Genomic DNA, 22,596 nt, shown 5'->3' with positions numbered 1-22,596 from the left:
CAATATGTACTATTTTACTCCAGGGACATTCATTCGGTTTTGGTCGCAATTCACTACTAGTGAACCATGGCATTATGGAGACTCACTAACACTTTACTCCGCGAAGTTTGCTCCTAGTGATTGGCCAATTATTTCGGGCAAAGGAATATTTATATTGCACCGAATTCCAATTATCAGACAAGTAATCACACAAATCTAAGAATTCCTTAAAACGGGGCGCTATAACCAAAGCGCATACTCCAAATTTATTACAATATGATCAAGTCGAAATTAATATGAAACTTACACGTTCCATACTGTTTCGTGAATTTGATAATGAAATTAAAAATATGGAACGCTTCACGAATTTGCGTGTCATCCTTGCGCAGGGCCATGCTAATCTTCTCTGTATCGTTCCAATTTTAGTATATGTACTGCCGAAGCAAGTACGATATACCATACCTGTTAATTTCCTTATTAAATGCATTTTCACGTAACATTTAAAGGAGAGGTACATGTACATTTGCATAACCGTGCACAGCGGGAAAACGTTGCAAAACGTTGGAGCAGTTAACTTCCTTTATTGCCGGTGGGGAAATATTCCAGGATGTCAAAAATAAAATAAACATACACATAAAAACCTTATTAAAATTACGTTGCTAGCATGAGTTTCATTTGCCATATAGCCTAATTTGAAACCACACGAACAAAAGAATCATTTACAATATTTTAAACATTCAAACACGGTCGTTAAGTTGACCAAAACGTAGATCTCTTTATTCTCCACTTACATTAATGGTTCTTCGTCTAGATGCATTCTGCGCCATATGCCGTTATCTAGGTAGTCCGAATAGAATATGTTTCTTTTCTTGCGGAGACATTTAGGCATAACAAAATGTGTGATTTTACTGCGCCGGCATACATCTGAAGCGTACTTTCGTGACAGAAAAAGTCGAGGCCACTCCAACTGCGCAGTGACCGCAATTTGATTACAATTATATCTCCACTGGCCCACGTGAAGCTCTGAGAAGAACCGCTTAGGGGTCATGTTCCGGTGACATACGTTATTAGCATAATCGCTAATTTTATCAGCCAATCAGATGAAGGCTTTTACCTTGGCGTTTGGGAGACTGATTAGTACGGCAGAAGCTCATCAATGTGTTCCCAACGATTTGGTTTACTTTTTGAAATTGTATGAAAGCGGCATTTCCCTTGGCTAATTCAAAGGTCTCCAGAACATGGCCCCTAAGCGGTCGCTTTCAGAGCTTCACGTAGGACAGTGGAGATCTCATTCACATGAGACTGCAGTGACTGAGAAGCTGCAAATAAAAACAAGTAGTTCGTTGATTCGCATCCGCTCGGTTGATCTAACCTGGTTCACGGCCGCTATGAAGCTACCACCAATATGTGTCATTTTACGTAAAATTACTATAGGCGACCAGTCATCTTCGCTAGCCAAGGTTTCCATATCTTAAGCCTATCTACACCTTGGCGGATGGAGCAGGCATTTGTGTGCTTTGGGCGTGTGAATTTAATTGCATGCAGAGGAAAACCACCGCATCCTACCAAACCTAAATTGTTCAAGTTTGAACCTGTTCCTAGATGATCGAGACAAGAGGAGCACACAACTTAAATCGACCCATACATACGCAGTTGAACACTGTCGGTCTGTGCTTGTACAAATACACATCACTCAAATACACCTGTAATGGCTTTTCTTTGGTACGTTGTCATACCTTCGATGTTAAACTTCCAAAGAATCCTTTTGAAGTAAATTGCCTCCACCCTTTTCGGCCCATCTACAATGTACCACGGTTACACGCTATTGATTAGTTGGCATTACATCCCAAGGGAGGCAACTCACGAAATCCAGTAAATGTCCCTAGGACAAAGCACTAATATATCTGCTCGATCCGCCAAGGTGTAAATTGGGTTAACATATCGGAACCTTGGCTAGCGAAGATGGGGACCAGTTCATGTTGGAAAAAGTCGAGTGGCAGCTAAACGTTGTAAGTTTCGGTGTTTTTGAAACACGTCACTTCTATTTAGGGGGCGCTCTACAGATATTATGAACTTATAAGAAAACGATTGGTGTATGGTGTAGTTGCTTACATAGGCAACATGCTCAGTGAGAGAATATTGGCATATTTCTGTGTTACGTTAATGTGCTGTGACTGAAATTTCTTTGTATATTGTCTCAAAATACCCCTCCCTCACAACAACAGCAACAAAAAAAAAAAAAAAAAAAAAGACAAAAAAAAAAAAAAAAACAAAACCTTACTGGTACTTATTTTCTTTGAAATACATTTCAACCGTATGCGTTGTGAGTTGGGGATATTTCTCTTCTCCCGAACATCGCTGGATTTAAATTTTTTTAATTGTTCTATACGGCAAAGTAACATAATCAAGAACACATTTACGCTAAATTGAAATGCAGAATATATTACAAGCCAGGGGTCATTACTTGACCGAGCGGTGTCAGACACTAGCGTGATACCCGATAGAAGTCATAAGTTTACCCCAAATTTACAAAGACTTCCATACAACTTCAGTTGTAAATTATAAAGCCCAACGTGTCCATTATATGCATACATTTTACTTTAATCAATGCAAGACCACAGAGCTCACAACCTGCCAAATATATACTGTTACACGCACACGGGTATTTACTTGACCGAGCGGTTGTCAAACCCTGGCGCGATTCTCGCTAGAAGTCATAAGTTTCCCCGACTTTCCAAAGACTTCCATACAACCTCAGTTGTAAATCAGAAAGCCCGACGTGTCCATTCTATACCTAAATTTTCCTCTAATTAATGCAAGACCACGGATAAACCAAACTGTCAACTATCTATCAACCGTACATCTGCGTGTTTTGGCTTCATTATGTTTCCGCACCACCAACCGTTCACGCCTTAGAACATATATGAGTACTCCCTAACAATGGGAACTATTTTAACTCCGCCACCTTAGGCCAGTCAATGTATGCTTTCCAGGCACATTTCGCCGATATAACTGCACCATATTCGCCCGCATGGCGACATAAACGGTCTCTGCCAAGTCCCTTTTTATTTATGCCCTTGTGTAATTTACCGGTTTAATACCGTAAGTGCTGTCCTTGCAGTCACGCTACCAATGTATACCACTAGATTTCAATATGTACTATTTTACTCCAGGGACATTCATTCGGTTTTGGTCGCAATTCACTACTAGTGAACCATGGCATTATGGAGACTCACTAACACTTTACTCCGCGAAGTTTGCTCCTAGTGATTGGCCAATTATTTCGGGCAAAGGAATATTTATATTGCACCGAATTCCAATTATCAGACAAGTAATCACACAAATCTAAGAATTCCTTAAAACGGGGCGCTATAACCAAAGCGCATACTCCAAATTTATTACAATATGATCAAGTCGAAATTAATATGAAACTTACACGTTCCATACTGTTTTCGTGAATTTTGATAATGAAATTAAAAATATGGAACGCTTCACGAATTTGCGTGTCATCCTTGCGCAGGGGCCATGCTAATCTTCTCTGTATCGTTCCAATTTAGTATATGTACTGCCGAAGCAAGTACGATATACCATACCTGTTAATTTCCTTATTAAATGCATTTTCACGTAACATTTAAAGGAGAGGTACATGTACATTTGCATAACCGTGCACAGCGGGAAAACGTTGCAAAACGTTGGAGCAGTTAACTTCCTTTATTGCCGGTGGGGAAATATTCCAGGATGTCAAAAATAAAATAAACATACACATAAAAAACCTTATTAAAATTACGTTGCTAGCATGAGTTTCATTTGCCATATAGCCTAATTTGAAACCACACGAACAAAGAATCATTTACAATATTTTAAACATTCAAACACGGTCGTTAAGTTGACCAAAACGTAGATCTCTTTATTCTCCACTTACATTAATGGTTCTTCGTCTAGATGCATTCTGCGCCATATGCCGTTATCTAGGTAGTCCGAATAGAATATGTTTCTTTTCTTGCGGAGACATTTAGGCATAACAAAATGTGTGATTTTACTGCGCCGGCATACATCTGAAGCGTACTTTCGTGACAGAAAAAGTCGAGGCCACTCCAACTGCGCAGTGACCGCAATTTGATTACAATTATATCTCCACTGGCCCACGTGAAGCTCTGAGAAGAACCGCTTAGGGGTCATGTTCCGGTGACATACGTTATTAGCATAATCGCTAATTTTATCAGCCAATCAGATGAAGGCTTTTACCTTGGCGTTTGGGAGACTGATTAGTACGGCAGAAGCTCATCAATGTGTTCCCAACGATTTGGTTTACTTTTTGAAATTGTATGAAAGCGGCATTTCCCTTGGCTAATTCAAAGGTCTCCAGAACATGGCCCCTAAGCGGTCGCTTTCAGAGCTTCACGTAGGACAGTGGAGATCTCATTCACATGAGACTGCAGTGACTGAGAAGCTGCAAATAAAAACAAGTAGTTCGTTGATTCGCATCCGCTCGGTTGATCTAACCTGGTTCACGGCCGCTATGAAGCTACCACCAATATGTGTCATTTTACGTAAAATTACTATAGGCGACCAGTCATCTTCGCTAGCCAAGGTTTCCATATCTTAAGCCTATCTACACCTTGGCGGATGGAGCAGGCATTTGTGTGCTTTGGGCGTGTGAATTTAATTGCATGCAGAGGAAAACCACCGCATCCTACCAAACCTAAATTGTTCAAGTTTGAACCTGTTCCTAGATGATCGAGACAAGAGGAGCACACAACTTAAATCGACCCATACATACGCAGTTGAACACTGTCGGTCTGTGCTTGTACAAATACACATCACTCAAATACACCTGTAATGGCTTTTCTTTGGTACGTTGTCATACCTTCGATGTTAAACTTCCAAAGAATCCTTTTGAAGTAAATTGCCTCCACCCTTTTCGGCCCATCTACAATGTACCACGGTTACACGCTATTGATTAGTTGGCATTACATCCCAAGGGAGGCAACTCACGAAATCCAGTAAATGTCCCTAGGACAAAGCACTAATATATCTGCTCGATCCGCCAAGGTGTAAATTGGGTTAACATATCGGAACCTTGGCTAGCGAAGATGGGGACAGTTCATGTTGGAAAAAGTCGAGTGGCAGCTAAACGTTGTAAGTTTCGGTGTTTTTGAAAACACGTCACTTCTATTTAGGGGGCGCTCTACAGATATTATGAACTTATAAGAAAACGATTGGTGTATGGTGTAGTTGCTTACATAGGCAACATGCTCAGTGAGAGAATATTGGCATATTTCTGTGTTACGTTAATGTGCTGTGACTGAAATTTCTTTGTATATTGTCTCAAAATACCCCTCCCTCACAACAACAGCAACAAAAAAAAAAAAAAAAAAAAAAAGACAAAAAAAAAAAAAAAAACAAAACCTTACTGGTACTTATTTTCTTTGAAATACATTTCAACCGTATGCGTTGTGAGTTGGGGATATTTCTCTTCTCCCGAACATCGCTGGATTTAAATTTTTTTAATTGTTCTATACGGCAAAGTAACATAATCAAGAACACATTTACGCTAAATTGAAATGCAGAATATATTACAAGCCAGGGGTCATTACTTGACCGAGCGGTGTCAGACACTAGCGTGATACCCGATAGAAGTCATAAGTTTACCCCAAATTTACAAAGACTTCCATACAACTTCAGTTGTAAATTATAAAGCCCAACGTGTCCATTATATGCATACATTTTACTTTAATCAATGCAAGACCACAGAGCTCACAACCTGCCAAATATATACTGTTACACGCACACGGGTATTTACTTGACCGAGCGGTTGTCAAACCCTGGCGCGATTCTCGCTAGAAGTCATAAGTTTCCCCGACTTTCCAAAGACTTCCATACAACCTCAGTTGTAAATCAGAAAGCCCGACGTGTCCATTCTATACCTAAATTTTCCTCTAATTAATGCAAGACCACGGATAAACCAAACTGTCAACTATCTATCAACCGTACATCTGCGTGTTTTGGCTTCATTATGTTTCCGCACCACCAACCGTTCACGCCTTAGAACATATATGAGTACTCCCTAACAATGGGAACTATTTTAACTCCGCCACCTTAGGCCAGTCAATGTATGCTTTCCAGGCACATTTCGCCGATATAACTGCACCATATTCGCCCGCATGGCGACATAAACGGTCTCTGCCAAGTCCCTTTTTATTTATGCCCTTGTGTAATTTACCGGTTTAATACCGTAAGTGCTGTCCTTGCAGTCACGCTACCAATGTATACCACTAGATTTCAATATGTACTATTTTACTCCAGGGACATTCATTCGGTTTTGGTCGCAATTCACTACTAGTGAACCATGGCATTATGGAGACTCACTAACACTTTACTCCGCGAAGTTTGCTCCTAGTGATTGGCCAATTATTTCGGGCAAAGGAATATTTATATTGCACCGAATTCCAATTATCAGACAAGTAATCACACAAATCTAAGAATTCCTTAAAACGGGGCGCTATAACCAAAGCGCATACTCCAAATTTATTACAATATGATCAAGTCGAAATTAATATGAAACTTACACGTTCCATACTGTTTCGTGAATTTTGATAATGAAATTAAAAATATGGAACGCTTCACGAATTTGCGTGTCATCCTTGCGCAGGGGCCATGCTAATCTTCTCTGTATCGTTCCAATTTTAGTATATGTACTGCCGAAGCAAGTACGATATACCATACCTGTTAATTTCCTTATTAAATGCATTTTCACGTAACATTTAAAGGAGAGGTACATGTACATTTGCATAACCGTGCACAGCGGGAAAACGTTGCAAAACGTTGGAGCAGTTAACTTCCTTTATTGCCGGTGGGGAAATATTCCAGGATGTCAAAAATAAAATAAACATACACATAAAAACCTTATTAAAATTACGTTGCTAGCATGAGTTTCATTTGCCATATAGCCTAATTTGAAACCACACGAACAAAAGAATCATTTACAATATTTTAAACATTCAAACACGGTCGTTAAGTTGACCAAAACGTAGATCTCTTTATTCTCCACTTACATTAATGGTTCTTCGTCTAGATGCATTCTGCGCCATATGCCGTTATCTAGGTAGTCCGAATAGAATATGTTTCTTTTCTTGCGGAGACATTTAGGCATAACAAAATGTGTGATTTTACTGCGCCGGCATACATCTGAAGCGTACTTTCGTGACAGAAAAAGTCGAGGCCACTCCAACTGCGCAGTGACCGCAATTTGATTACAATTATATCTCCACTGGCCCACGTGAAGCTCTGAGAAGAACCGCTTAGGGGTCATGTTCCGGTGACATACGTTATTAGCATAATCGCTAATTTTATCAGCCAATCAGATGAAGGCTTTTACCTTGGCGTTTGGGAGACTGATTAGTACGGCAGAAGCTCATCAATGTGTTCCCAACGATTTGGTTTACTTTTTGAAATTGTATGAAAGCGGCATTTCCCTTGGCTAATTCAAAGGTCTCCAGAACATGGCCCCTAAGCGGTCGCTTTCAGAGCTTCACGTAGGACAGTGGAGATCTCATTCACATGAGACTGCAGTGACTGAGAAGCTGCAAATAAAAACAAGTAGTTCGTTGATTCGCATCCGCTCGGTTGATCTAACCTGGTTCACGGCCGCTATGAAGCTACCACCAATATGTGTCATTTTACGTAAAATTACTATAGGCGACCAGTCATCTTCGCTAGCCAAGGTTTCCATATCTTAAGCCTATCTACACCTTGGCGGATGAGCAGGCATTTGTGTGCTTTGGGCGTGTGAATTTAATTGCATGCAGAGGAAAACCACCGCATCCTACAAACCTAAATTGTTCAAGTTTGAACCTGTTCCTAGATGATCGAGACAAGAGGAGCACACAACTTAAATCGACCCATACATACGCAGTTGAACACTGTCGGTCTGTGCTTGTACAAATACACATCACTCAAATACACCTGTAATGGCTTTTCTTTGGTACGTTGTCATACCTTCGATGTTAAACTTCCAAAGAATCCTTTTGAAGTAAATTGCCTCCACCCTTTTCGGCCCATCTACAATGTACCACGGTTACACGCTATTGATTAGTTGGCATTACATCCCAAGGGAGGCAACTCACGAAATCCAGTAAATGTCCCTAGGACAAAGCACTAATATATCTGCTCGATCCGCCAAGGTGTAAATTGGGTTAACATATCGGAACCTTGGCTAGCGAAGATGGGGACCAGTTCATGTTGGAAAAAGTCGAGTGGCAGCTAAACGTTGTAAGTTTCGGTGTTTTTGAAAACACGTCACTTCTATTTAGGGGGCGCTCTACAGATATTATGAACTTATAAGAAAACGATTGGTGTATGGTGTAGTTGCTTACATAGGCAACATGCTCAGTGAGAGAATATTGGCATATTTCTGTGTTACGTTAATGTGCTGTGACTGAAATTTCTTTGTATATTGTCTCAAAATACCCCTCCCTCACAACAACAGCAACAAAAAAAAAAAAAAAAAAAAAGACAAAAAAAAAAAAAAAAACAAAACCTTACTGGTACTTATTTTCTTTGAAATACATTTCAACCGTATGCGTTGTGAGTTGGGGATATTTCTCTTCTCCCGAACATCGCTGGATTTAAATTTTTTTAATTGTTCTATACGGCAAAGTAACATAATCAAGAACACATTTACGCTAAATTGAAATGCAGAATATATTACAAGCCAGGGGTCATTACTTGACCGAGCGGTGTCAGACACTAGCGTGATACCCGATAGAAGTCATAAGTTTACCCCAAATTTACAAAGACTTCCATACAACTTCAGTTGTAAATTATAAAGCCCAACGTGTCCATTATATGCATACATTTTACTTTAATCAATGCAAGACCACAGAGCTCACAACCTGCCAAATATATACTGTTACACGCACACGGGTATTTACTTGACCGAGCGGTTGTCAAACCCTGGCGCGATTCTCGCTAGAAGTCATAAGTTTCCCCGACTTTCCAAAGACTTCCATACAACCTCAGTTGTAAATCAGAAAGCCCGACGTGTCCATTCTATACCTAAATTTTCCTCTAATTAATGCAAGACCACGGATAAACCAAACTGTCAACTATCTATCAACCGTACATCTGCGTGTTTTGGCTTCATTATGTTTCCGCACCACCAACCGTTCACGCCTTAGAACATATATGAGTACTCCCTAACAATGGGAACTATTTTAACTCCGCCACCTTAGGCCAGTCAATGTATGCTTTCCAGGCACATTTCGCCGATATAACTGCACCATATTCGCCCGCATGGCGACATAAACGGTCTCTGCCAAGTCCCTTTTTATTTATGCCCTTGTGTAATTTACCGGTTTAATACCGTAAGTGCTGTCCTTGCAGTCACGCTACCAATGTATACCACTAGATTTCAATATGTACTATTTTACTCCAGGGACATTCATTCGGTTTTGGTCGCAATTCACTACTAGTGAACCATGGCATTATGGAGACTCACTAACACTTTACTCCGCGAAGTTTGCTCCTAGTGATTGGCCAATTATTTCGGGCAAAGGAATATTTATATTGCACCGAATTCCAATTATCAGACAAGTAATCACACAAATCTAAGAATTCCTTAAAACGGGGCGCTATAACCAAAGCGCATACTCCAAATTTATTACAATATGATCAAGTCGAAATTAATATGAAACTTACACGTTCCATACTGTTTCGTGAATTTTGATAATGAAATTAAAAATATGGAACGCTTCACGAATTTGCGTGTCATCCTTGCGCAGGGGCCATGCTAATCTTCTCTGTATCGTTCCAATTTTAGTATATGTACTGCCGAAGCAAGTACGATATACCATACCTGTTAATTTCCTTATTAAATGCATTTTCACGTAACATTTAAAGGAGAGGTACATGTACATTTGCATAACCGTGCACAGCGGGAAAACGTTGCAAAACGTTGGAGCAGTTAACTTCCTTTATTGCCGGTGGGGAAATATTCCAGGATGTCAAAAATAAAATAAACATACACATAAAAACCTTATTAAAATTACGTTGCTAGCATGAGTTTCATTTGCCATATAGCCTAATTTGAAACCACACGAACAAAAGAATCATTTACAATATTTTAAACATTCAAACACGGTCGTTAAGTTGACCAAAACGTAGATCTCTTTATTCTCCACTTACATTAATGGTTCTTCGTCTAGATGCATTCTGCGCCATATGCCGTTATCTAGGTAGTCCGAATAGAATATGTTTCTTTTCTTGCGGAGACATTTAGGCATAACAAAATGTGTGATTTTACTGCGCCGGCATACATCTGAAGCGTACTTTCGTGACAGAAAAAGTCGAGGCCACTCCAACTGCGCAGTGACCGCAATTTGATTACAATTATATCTCCACTGGCCCACGTGAAGCTCTGAGAAGAACCGCTTAGGGGTCATGTTCCGGTGACATACGTTATTAGCATAATCGCTAATTTTATCAGCCAATCAGATGAAGGCTTTTACCTTGGCGTTTGGGAGACTGATTAGTACGGCAGAAGCTCATCAATGTGTTCCCAACGATTTGGTTTACTTTTTGAAATTGTATGAAAGCGGCATTTCCCTTGGCTAATTCAAAGGTCTCCAGAACATGGCCCCTAAGCGGTCGCTTTCAGAGCTTCACGTAGGACAGTGGAGATCTCATTCACATGAGACTGCAGTGACTGAGAAGCTGCAAATAAAAACAAGTAGTTCGTTGATTCGCATCCGCTCGGTTGATCTAACCTGGTTCACGGCCGCTATGAAGCTACCACCAATATGTGTCATTTTACGTAAAATTACTATAGGCGACCAGTCATCTTCGCTAGCCAAGGTTTCCATATCTTAAGCCTATCTACACCTTGGCGGATGGAGCAGGCATTTGTGTGCTTTGGGCGTGTGAATTTAATTGCATGCAGAGGAAAACCACCGCATCCTACCAAACCTAAATTGTTCAAGTTTGAACCTGTTCCTAGATGATCGAGACAAGAGGAGCACACAACTTAAATCGACCCATACATACGCAGTTGAACACTGTCGGTCTGTGCTTGTACAAATACACATCACTCAAATACACCTGTAATGGCTTTTCTTTGGTACGTTGTCATACCTTCGATGTTAAACTTCCAAAGAATCCTTTTGAAGTAAATTGCCTCCACCCTTTTCGGCCCATCTACAATGTACCACGGTTACACGCTATTGATTAGTTGGCATTACATCCCAAGGGAGGCAACTCACGAAATCCAGTAAATGTCCCTAGGACAAAGCACTAATATATCTGCTCGATCCGCCAAGGTGTAAATTGGGTTAACATATCGGAACCTTGGCTAGCGAAGATGGGGACCAGTTCATGTTGGAAAAAGTCGAGTGGCAGCTAAACGTTGTAAGTTTCGGTGTTTTTGAAAACACGTCACTTCTATTTAGGGGGCGCTCTACAGATATTATGAACTTATAAGAAAACGATTGGTGTATGGTGTAGTTGCTTACATAGGCAACATGCTCAGTGAGAGAATATTGGCATATTTCTGTGTTACGTTAATGTGCTGTGACTGAAATTTCTTTGTATATTGTCTCAAAATACCCCTCCCTCACAACAACAGCAACAAAAAAAAAAAAAAAAAAAAAGACAAAAAAAAAAAAAAAAACAAAACCTTACTGGTACTTATTTTCTTTGAAATACATTTCAACCGTATGCGTTGTGAGTTGGGGATATTTCTCTTCTCCCGAACATCGCTGGATTTAAATTTTTTTAATTGTTCTATACGGCAAAGTAACATAATCAAGAACACATTTACGCTAAATTGAAATGCAGAATATATTACAAGCCAGGGGTCATTACTTGACCGAGCGGTGTCAGACACTAGCGTGATACCCGATAGAAGTCATAAGTTTACCCCAAATTTACAAAGACTTCCATACAACTTCAGTTGTAAATTATAAAGCCCAACGTGTCCATTATATGCATACATTTTACTTTAATCAATGCAAGACCACAGAGCTCACAACCTGCCAAATATATACTGTTACACGCACACGGGTATTTACTTGACCGAGCGGTTGTCAAACCCTGGCGCGATTCTCGCTAGAAGTCATAAGTTTCCCCGACTTTCCAAAGACTTCCATACAACCTCAGTTGTAAATCAGAAAGCCCGACGTGTCCATTCTATACCTAAATTTTCCTCTAATTAATGCAAGACCACGGATAAACCAAACTGTCAACTATCTATCAACCGTACATCTGCGTGTTTTGGCTTCATTATGTTTCCGCACCACCAACCGTTCACGCCTTAGAACATATATGAGTACTCCCTAACAATGGGAACTATTTTAACTCCGCCACCTTAGGCCAGTCAATGTATGCTTTCCAGGCACATTTCGCCGATATAACTGCACCATATTCGCCCGCATGGCGACATAAACGGTCTCTGCCAAGTCCCTTTTTATTTATGCCCTTGTGTAATTTACCGGTTTAATACCGTAAGTGCTGTCCTTGCAGTCACGCTACCAATGTATACCACTAGATTTCAATATGTACTATTTTACTCCAGGGACATTCATTCGGTTTTGGTCGCAATTCACTACTAGTGAACCATGGCATTATGGAGACTCACTAACACTTTACTCCGCGAAGTTTGCTCCTAGTGATTGGCCAATTATTTCGGGCAAAGGAATATTTATATTGCACCGAATTCCAATTATCAGACAAGTAATCACACAAATCTAAGAATTCCTTAAAACGGGGCGCTATAACCAAAGCGCATACTCCAAATTTATTACAATATGATCAAGTCGAAATTAATATGAAACTTACACGTTCCATACTGTTTCGTGAATTTTGATAATGAAATTAAAAATATGGAACGCTTCACGAATTTGCGTGTCATCCTTGCGCAGGGGCCATGCTAATCTTCTCTGTATCGTTCCAATTTTAGTATATGTACTGCCGAAGCAAGTACGATATACCATACCTGTTAATTTCCTTATTAAATGCATTTTCACGTAACATTTAAAGGAGAGGTACATGTACATTTGCATAACCGTGCACAGCGGGAAAACGTTGCAAAACGTTGGAGCAGTTAACTTCCTTTATTGCCGGTGGGGAAATATTCCAGGATGTCAAAAATAAAATAAACATACACATAAAAACCTTATTAAAATTACGTTGCTAGCATGAGTTTCATTTGCCATATAGCCTAATTTGAAACCACACGAACAAAAGAATCATTTACAATATTTTAAACATTCAAACACGGTCGTTAAGTTGACCAAAACGTAGATCTCTTTATTCTCCACTTACATTAATGGTTCTTCGTCTAGATGCATTCTGCGCCATATGCCGTTATCTAGGTAGTCCGAATAGAATATGTTTCTTTTCTTGCGGAGACATTTAGGCATAACAAAATGTGTGATTTTACTGCGCCGGCATACATCTGAAGCGTACTTTCGTGACAGAAAAAGTCGAGGCCACTCCAACTGCGCAGTGACCGCAATTTGATTACAATTATATCTCCACTGGCCCACGTGAAGCTCTGAGAAGAACCGCTTAGGGGTCATGTTCCGGTGACATACGTTATTAGCATAATCGCTAATTTTATCAGCCAATCAGATGAAGGCTTTTACCTTGGCGTTTGGGAGACTGATTAGTACGGCAGAAGCTCATCAATGTGTTCCCAACGATTTGGTTTACTTTTTGAAATTGTATGAAAGCGGCATTTCCCTTGGCTAATTCAAAGGTCTCCAGAACATGGCCCCTAAGCGGTCGCTTTCAGAGCTTCACGTAGGACAGTGGAGATCTCATTCACATGAGACTGCAGTGACTGAGAAGCTGCAAATAAAAACAAGTAGTTCGTTGATTCGCATCCGCTCGGTTGATCTAACCTGGTTCACGGCCGCTATGAAGCTACCACCAATATGTGTCATTTTACGTAAAATTACTATAGGCGACCAGTCATCTTCGCTAGCCAAGGTTTCCATATCTTAAGCCTATCTACACCTTGGCGGATGGAGCAGGCATTTGTGTGCTTTGGGCGTGTGAATTTAATTGCATGCAGAGGAAAACCACCGCATCCTACCAAACCTAAATTGTTCAAGTTTGAACCTGTTCCTAGATGATCGAGACAAGAGGAGCACACAACTTAAATCGACCCATACATACGCAGTTGAACACTGTCGGTCTGTGCTTGTACAAATACACATCACTCAAATACACCTGTAATGGCTTTTCTTTGGACGTTGTCATACCTTCGATGTTAAACTTCCAAAGAATCCTTTTGAAGTAAATTGCCTCCACCCTTTTCGGCCCATCTACAATGTACCACGGTTACACGCTATTGATTAGTTGGCATTACATCCCAAGGGAGGCAACTCACGAAATCCAGTAAATGTCCCTAGGACAAAGCACTAATATATCTGCTCGATCCGCCAAGGTGTAAATTGGGTTAACATATCGGAACCTTGGCTAGCGAAGATGGGGACCAGTTCATGTTGGAAAAAGTCGAGTGGCAGCTAAACGTTGTAAGTTTCGGTGTTTTTGAAAACACGTCACTTCTATTTAGGGGGCGCTCTACAGATATTATGAACTTATAAGAAAACGATTGGTGTATGGTGTAGTTGCTTACATAGGCAACATGCTCAGTGAGAGAATATTGGCATATTTCTGTGTTACGTTAATGTGCTGTGACTGAAATTTCTTTGTATATTGTCTCAAAATACCCCTCCCTCACAACAACAGCAACAAAAAAAAAAAAAAAAAAAAAGACAAAAAAAAAAAAAAAAACAAAACCTTACTGGTACTTATTTTCTTTGAAATACATTTCAACCGTATGCGTTGTGAGTTGGGGATATTTCTCTTCTCCCGAACATCGCTGGATTTAAATTTTTTTAATTGTTCTATACGGCAAAGTAACATAATCAAGAACACATTTACGCTAAATTGAAATGCAGAATATATTACAAGCCAGGGGTCATTACTTGACCGAGCGGTGTCAGACACTAGCGTGATACCCGATAGAAGTCATAAGTTTACCCCAAATTTACAAAGACTTCCATACAACTTCAGTTGTAAATTATAAAGCCCAACGTGTCCATTATATGCATACATTTTACTTTAATCAATGCAAGACCACAGAGCTCACAACCTGCCAAATATATACTGTTACACGCACACGGGTATTTACTTGACCGAGCGGTTGTCAAACCCTGGCGCGATTCTCGCTAGAAGTCATAAGTTTCCCCGACTTTCCAAAGACTTCCATACAACCTCAGTTGTAAATCAGAAAGCCCGACGTGTCCATTCTATACCTAAATTTTCCTCTAATTAATGCAAGACCACGGATAAACCAAACTGTCAACTATCTATCAACCGTACATCTGCGTGTTTTGGCTTCATTATGTTTCCGCACCACCAACCGTTCACGCCTTAGAACATATATGAGTACTCCCTAACAATGGGAACTATTTTAACTCCGCCACCTTAGGCCAGTCAATGTATGCTTTCCAGGCACATTTCGCCGATATAACTGCACCATATTCGCCCGCATGGCGACATAAACGGTCTCTGCCAAGTCCCTTTTTATTTATGCCCTTGTGTAATTTACCGGTTTAATACCGTAAGTGCTGTCCTTGCAGTCACGCTACCAATGTATACCACTAGATTTCAATATGTACTATTTTACTCCAGGGACATTCATTCGGTTTTGGTCGCAATTCACTACTAGTGAACCATGGCATTATGGAGACTCACTAACACTTTACTCCGCGAAGTTTGCTCCTAGTGATTGGCCAATTATTTCGGGCAAAGGAATATTTATATTGCACCGAATTCCAATTATCAGACAAGTAATCACACAAATCTAAGAATTCCTTAAAACGGGGCGCTATAACCAAAGCGCATACTCCAAATTTATTACAATATGATCAAGTCGAAATTAATATGAAACTTACACGTTCCATACTGTTTCGTGAATTTTGATAATGAAATTAAAAATATGGAACGCTTCACGAATTTGCGTGTCATCCTTGCGCAGGGGCCATGCTAATCTTCTCTGTATCGTTCCAATTTTAGTATATGTACTGCCGAAGCAAGTACGATATACCATACCTGTTAATTTCCTTATTAAATGCATTTTCACGTAACATTTAAAGGAGAGGTACATGTACATTTGCATAACCGTGCACAGCGGGAAAACGTTGCAAAACGTTGGAGCAGTTAACTTCCTTTATTGCCGGTGGGGAAATATTCCAGGATGTCAAAAATAAAATAAACATACACATAAAAACCTTATTAAAATTACGTTGCTAGCATGAGTTTCATTTGCCATATAGCCTAATTTGAAACCACACGAACAAAAGAATCATTTACAATATTTTAAACATTCAAACACGGTCGTTAAGTTGACCAAAACGTAGATCTCTTTATTCTCCACTTACATTAATGGTTCTTCGTCTAGATGCATTCTGCGCCATATGCCGTTATCTAGGTAGTCCGAATAGAATATGTTTCTTTTCTTGCGGAGACATTTAGGCATAACAAAATGTGTGATTTTACTGCGCCGGCATACATCTGAAGCGTACTTTCGTGACAGAAAAAGTCGAGGCCACTCCAACTGCGCAGTGACCGCAATTTGATTACAATTATATCTCCACTGGCCCACGTGAAGCTCTGAGAAGAACCGCTTAGGGGTCATGTTCCGGTGACATACGTTATTAGCATAATCGCTAATTTTATCAGCCAATCAGATGAAGGCTTTTACCTTGGCGTTTGGGAGACTGATTAGTACGGCAGAAGCTCATCAATGTGTTCCCAACGATTTGGTTTACTTTTTGAAATTGTATGAAAGCGGCATTTCCCTTGGCTAATTCAAAGGTCTCCAGAACATGGCCCCTAAGCGGTCGCTTTCAGAGCTTCACGTAGGACAGTGGAGATCTCATTCACATGAGACTGCAGTGACTGAGAAGCTGCAAATAAAAACAAGTAGTTCGTTGATTCGCATCCGCTCGGTTGATCTAACCTGGTTCACGGCCGCTATGAAGCTACCACCAATATGTGTCATTTTACGTAAAATTACTATAGGCGACCAGTCATCTTCGCTAGCCAAGGTTTCCATATCTTAACTATCTACACCTTGGCGGATGGAGCAGGCATTTGTGTGCTTTGGGCGTGTGAATTTAATTGCATGCAGAGGAAAACCACCGCATCCTACCAAAACCTAAATTGTTCAAGTTTGAACCTGTTCCTAGATGATCGAGACAAGAGGAGCACACAACTTAAATCGACCCATACATACGCAGTTGAACACTGTCGGTCTGTGCTTGTACAAATACACATCACTCAAATACACCTGTAATGGCTTTTCTTTGGTACGTTGTCATACCTTCGATGTTAAACTTCCAAAGAATCCTTTTGAAGTAAATTGCCTCCACCCTTTTCGGCCCATCTACAATGTACCACGGTTACACGCTATTGATTAGTTGGCATTACATCCCAAGGGAGGCAACTCACGAAATCCAGTAAATGTCCCTAGGACAAAGCACTAATATATCTGCTCGATCCGCCAAGGTGTAAAATTGGGTTAACATATCGGAACCTTGGCTAGCGAAGATGGGGACCAGTTCATGTTGGAAAAAGTCGAGTGGCAGCTAAACGTTGTAAGTTTCGGTGTTTTTGAAAACACGTCACTTCTATTTAGGGGGCGCTCTACAGATATTATGAACTTATAAGAAAACGATTGGTGTATGGTGTAGTTGCTTACATAGGCAACATGCTCAGTGAGAGAATATTGGCATATTTCTGTGTTACGTTAATGTGCTGTGACTGAAATTTCTTTGTATATTGTCTCAAAATACCCCTCCCTCACAACAACAGCAACAAAAAAAAAAAAAAAAAAAAAAGACAAAAAAAAAAAAAAAAACAAAACCTTACTGGTACTTATTTTCTTTGAAATACATTTCAACCGTATGCGTTGTGAGTTGGGGATATTTCTCTTCTCCCGAACATCGCTGGATTTAAATTTTTTTAATTGTTCTATACGGCAAAGTAACATAATCAAGAACACATTTACGCTAAATTGAAATGCAGAATATATTACAAGCCAGGGGTCATTACTTGACCGAGCGGTGTCAGACACTAGCGTGATACCCGATAGAAGTCATAAGTTTACCCCAAATTTACAAAGACTTCCATACAACTTCAGTTGTAAATTATAAAGCCCAACGTGTCCATTATATGCATACATTTTACTTTAATCAATGCAAGACCACAGAGCTCACAACCTGCCAAATATATACTGTTACACGCACACGGGTATTTACTTGACCGAGCGGTTGTCAAACCCTGGCGCGATTCTCGCTAGAAGTCATAAGTTTCCCCGACTTTCCAAAGACTTCCATACAACCTCAGTTGTAAATCAGAAAGCCCGACGTGTCCATTCTATACCTAAATTTTCCTCTAATTAATGCAAGACCACGGATAAACCAAACTGTCAACTATCTATCAACCGTACATCTGCGTGTTTTGGCTTCATTATGTTTCCGCACCACCAACCGTTCACGCCTTAGAACATATATGAGTACTCCCTAACAATGGGAACTATTTTAACTCCGCCACCTTAGGCCAGTCAATGTATGCTTTCCAGGCACATTTCGCCGATAATAACTGCACCATATTCGCCCGCATGGCGACATAAACGGTCTCTGCCAAGTCCCTTTTTATTTATGCCCTTGTGTAATTTACCGGTTTAATACCGTAAGTGCTGTCCTTGCAGTCACGCTACCAATGTATACCACTAGATTTCAATATGTACTATTTTACTCCAGGGACATTCATTCGGTTTTGGTCGCAATTCACTACTAGTGAACCATGGCATTATGGAGACTCACTAACACTTTACTCCGCGAAGTTTGCTCCTAGTGATTGGCCAATTATTTCGGGCAAAGGAATATTTATATTGCACCGAATTCCAATTATCAGACAAGTAATCACACAAATCTAAGAATTCCTTAAAACGGGGCGCTATAACCAAAGCGCATACTCCAAATTTATTACAATATGATCAAGTCGAAATTAATATGAAACTTACACGTTCCATACTGTTTCGTGAATTTTGATAATGAAATTAAAAATATGGAACGCTTCACGAATTTGCGTGTCATCCTTGCGCAGGGGCCATGCTAATCTTCTCTGTATCGTTCCAATTTTAGTATATGTACTGCCGAAGCAAGTACGATATACCATACCTGTTAATTTCCTTATTAAATGCATTTTCACGTAACATTTAAAGGAGAGGTACATGTACATTTGCATAACCGTGCACAGCGGGAAAACGTTGCAAAACGTTGGAGCAGTTAACTTCCTTTATTGCCGGTGGGGAAATATTCCAGGATGTCAAAAATAAAATAAACATACACATAAAAACCTTATTAAAATTACGTTGCTAGCATGAGTTTCATTTGCCATATAGCCTAATTTTGAAACCACACGAACAAAAGAATCATTTACAATATTTTAAACATTCAAACACGGTCGTTAAGTTGACCAAAACGTAGATCTCTTTATTCTCCACTTACATTAATGGTTCTTCGTCTAGATGCATTCTGCGCCATATGCCGTTATCTAGGTAGTCCGAATAGAATATGTTTCTTTTCTTGCGGAGACATTTAGGCATAACAAAATGTGTGATTTTACTGCGCCGGCATACATCTGAAGCGTACTTTCGTGACAGAAAAAGTCGAGGCCACTCCAACTGCGCAGTGACCGCAATTTGATTACAATTATATCTCCACTGGCCCACGTGAAGCTCTGAGAAGAACCGCTTAGGGGTCATGGTTCCGGTGACATACGTTATTAGCATAATCGCTAATTTTATCAGCCAATCAGATGAAGGCTTTTACCTTGGCGTTTGGGAGACTGATTAGTACGGCAGAAGCTCATCAATGTGTTCCCAACGATTTGGTTTACTTTTTGAAATTGTATGAAAGCGGCATTTCCCTTGGCTAATTCAAAGGTCTCCAGAACATGGCCCCTAAGCGGTCGCTTTCAGAGCTTCACGTAGGACAGTGGAGATCTCATTCACATGAGACTGCAGTGACTGAGAAGCTGCAAATAAAAACAAGTAGTTCGTTGATTCGCATCCGCTCGGTTGATCTAACCTGGTTCACGGCCGCTATGAAGCTACCACCAATATGTGTCATTTTACGTAAAATTACTATAGGCGACCAGTCATCTTCGCTAGCCAAGGTTTCCATATCTTAAGCCTATCTACACCTTGGCGGATGGGAGCAGGCATTTGTGTGCTTTGGGCGTGTGAATTTAATTGCATGCAGAGGAAAACCACCGCATCCTACCAAACCTAAATTGTTCAAGTTTGAACCTGTTCCTAGATGATCGAGACAAGAGGAGCACACAACTTAAATCGACCCATACATACGCAGTTGAACACTGTCGGTCTGTGCTTGTACAAATACACATCACTCAAATACACCTGTAATGGCTTTTCTTTGGTACGTTGTCATACCTTCGATGTTAAACTTCCAAAGAATCCTTTTGAAGTAAATTGCCTCCACCCTTTTCGGCCCATCTACAATGTACCACGGTTACACGCTATTGATTAGTTGGCATTACATCCCAAGGGAGGCAACTCACGAAATCCAGTAAATGTCCCTAGGACAAAGCACTAATATATCTGCTCGATCCGCCAAGGTGTAAATTGGGTTAACATATCGGAACCTTGGCTAGCGAAGATGGGGACCAGTTCATGTTGGAAAAAGTCGAGTGGCAGCTAAACGTTGTAAGTTTCGGTGTTTTTGAAAACACGTCACTTCTATTTAGGGGGCGCTCTACAGATATTATGAACTTATAAGAAAACGATTGGTGTATGGTGTAGTTGCTTACATAGGCAACATGCTCAGTGAGAGAATATTGGCATATTTCTGTGTTACGTTAATGTGCTGTGACTGAAATTTCTTTGTATATTGTCTCAAAATACCCCTCCCTCACAACAACAGCAACAAAAAAAAAAAAAAAAAAAAAGACAAAAAAAAAAAAAAAAAAAAAACCTTACTGGTACTTATTTTCTTTGAAATACATTTCAACCGTATGCGTTGTGAGTTGGGGATATTTCTCTTCTCCCGAACATCGCTGGATTTAAATTTTTTTAATTGTTCTATACGGCAAAGTAACATAATCAAGAACACATTTACGCTAAATTGAAATGCAGAATATATTACAAGCCAGGGGTCATTACTTGACCGAGCGGTGTCAGACACTAGCGTGATACCCGATAGAAGTCATAAGTTTACCCCAAATTTACAAAGACTTCCATACAACTTCAGTTGTAAATTATAAAGCCCAACGTGTCCATTATATGCATACATTTTACTTTAATCAATGCAAGACCACAGAGCTCACAACCTGCCAAATATATACTGTTACACGCACACGGGTATTTACTTGACCGAGCGGTTGTCAAACCCTGGCGCGATTCTCGCTAGAAGTCATAAGTTTCCCCGACTTTCCAAAGACTTCCATACAACCTCAGTTGTAAATCAGAAAGCCCGACGTGTCCATTCTATACCTAAATTTTCCTCTAATTAATGCAAGACCACGGATAAACCAAACTGTCAACTATCTATCAACCGTACATCTGCGTGTTTTGGCTTCATTATGTTTCCGCACCACCAACCGTTCACGCCTTAGAACATATATGAGTACTCCCTAACAATGGGAACTATTTTAACTCCGCCACCTTAGGCCAGTCAATGTATGCTTTCCAGGCACATTTCGCCGATATAACTGCACCATATTCGCCCGCATGGCGACATAAACGGTCTCTGCCAAGTCCCTTTTTATTTATGCCCTTGTGTAATTTACCGGTTTAATACCGTAAGTGCTGTCCTTGCAGTCACGCTACCAATGTATACCACTAGATTTCAATATGTACTATTTTACTCCAGGGACATTCATTCGGTTTTGGTCGCAATTCACTACTAGTGAACCATGGCATTATGGAGACTCACTAACACTTTACTCCGCGAAGTTTGCTCCTAGTGATTGGCCAATTATTTCGGGCAAAGGAATATTTATATTGCACCGAATTCCAATTATCAGACAAGTAATCACACAAATCTAAGAATTCCTTAAAACGGGGCGCTATAACCAAAGCGCATACTCCAAATTTATTACAATATGATCAAGTCGAAATTAATATGAAACTTACACGTTCCATACTGTTTCGTGAATTTTGATAATGAAATTAAAAATATGGAACGCTTCACGAATTTGCGTGTCATCCTTGCGCAGGGGCCATGCTAATCTTCTCTGTATCGTTCCAATTTTAGTATATGTACTGCCGAAGCAAGTACGATATACCATACCTGTTAATTTCCTTATTAAATGCATTTTCACGTAACATTTAAAGGAGAGGTACATGTACATTTGCATAACCGTGCACAGCGGGAAAACGTTGCAAAACGTTGGAGCAGTTAACTTCCTTTATTGCCGGTGGGGAAATATTCCAGGATGTCAAAAATAAAATAAACATACACATAAAAACCTTATTAAAATTACGTTGCTAGCATGAGTTTCATTTGCCATATAGCCTAA

General features: G+C 40.1%; 8 non-coding genes across 8 annotated transcripts; all 8 read right to left on the bottom strand.

The window, feature by feature from the left end:
* Positions 1–323: 323 nt before the first annotated feature.
* LOC149769100 (U6 spliceosomal RNA) lies at positions 324–429 on the bottom strand. Its single transcript, XR_016419450.1, has one exon. It is a non-coding gene; the product is annotated as a U6 spliceosomal RNA (small nuclear RNA).
* Positions 430–3,454: 3,025 nt separating this feature from the next.
* On the bottom strand, positions 3,455–3,560 carry LOC149769099 (U6 spliceosomal RNA). The gene has a single exon (XR_016419449.1). It is a non-coding gene; the product is annotated as a U6 spliceosomal RNA (small nuclear RNA).
* Positions 3,561–6,586: 3,026 nt separating this feature from the next.
* Positions 6,587–6,693, bottom strand: LOC149769098 (U6 spliceosomal RNA). The gene has a single exon (XR_016419447.1). It is a non-coding gene; the product is annotated as a U6 spliceosomal RNA (small nuclear RNA).
* A 3,023-nt stretch (positions 6,694–9,716) lies between these two features.
* On the bottom strand, positions 9,717–9,823 carry LOC149769097 (U6 spliceosomal RNA). The gene has a single exon (XR_016419446.1). It is a non-coding gene; the product is annotated as a U6 spliceosomal RNA (small nuclear RNA).
* Positions 9,824–12,848: 3,025 nt separating this feature from the next.
* Positions 12,849–12,955, bottom strand: LOC149769096 (U6 spliceosomal RNA). Its single transcript, XR_016419454.1, has one exon. It is a non-coding gene; the product is annotated as a U6 spliceosomal RNA (small nuclear RNA).
* Positions 12,956–15,979: 3,024 nt separating this feature from the next.
* On the bottom strand, positions 15,980–16,086 carry LOC149769095 (U6 spliceosomal RNA). The gene has a single exon (XR_016419453.1). It is a non-coding gene; the product is annotated as a U6 spliceosomal RNA (small nuclear RNA).
* A 3,027-nt stretch (positions 16,087–19,113) lies between these two features.
* On the bottom strand, positions 19,114–19,220 carry LOC149769094 (U6 spliceosomal RNA). The gene has a single exon (XR_016419452.1). It is a non-coding gene; the product is annotated as a U6 spliceosomal RNA (small nuclear RNA).
* A 3,028-nt stretch (positions 19,221–22,248) lies between these two features.
* On the bottom strand, positions 22,249–22,355 carry LOC149769093 (U6 spliceosomal RNA). The gene has a single exon (XR_016419451.1). It is a non-coding gene; the product is annotated as a U6 spliceosomal RNA (small nuclear RNA).
* Positions 22,356–22,596: the final 241 nt, after the last annotated feature.

Source organism: Sinohyriopsis cumingii, unplaced genomic scaffold (genome assembly GCF_028554795.1).
Source record: "Sinohyriopsis cumingii isolate HCF-2022 unplaced genomic scaffold, ASM2855479v2 utg004816l, whole genome shotgun sequence".
In the NCBI taxonomy this organism is placed as follows: Eukaryota; Metazoa; Mollusca; class Bivalvia; order Unionida; family Unionidae; genus Sinohyriopsis; species Sinohyriopsis cumingii.
This window is presented reverse-complemented; position numbering and strand designations above follow the sequence as displayed.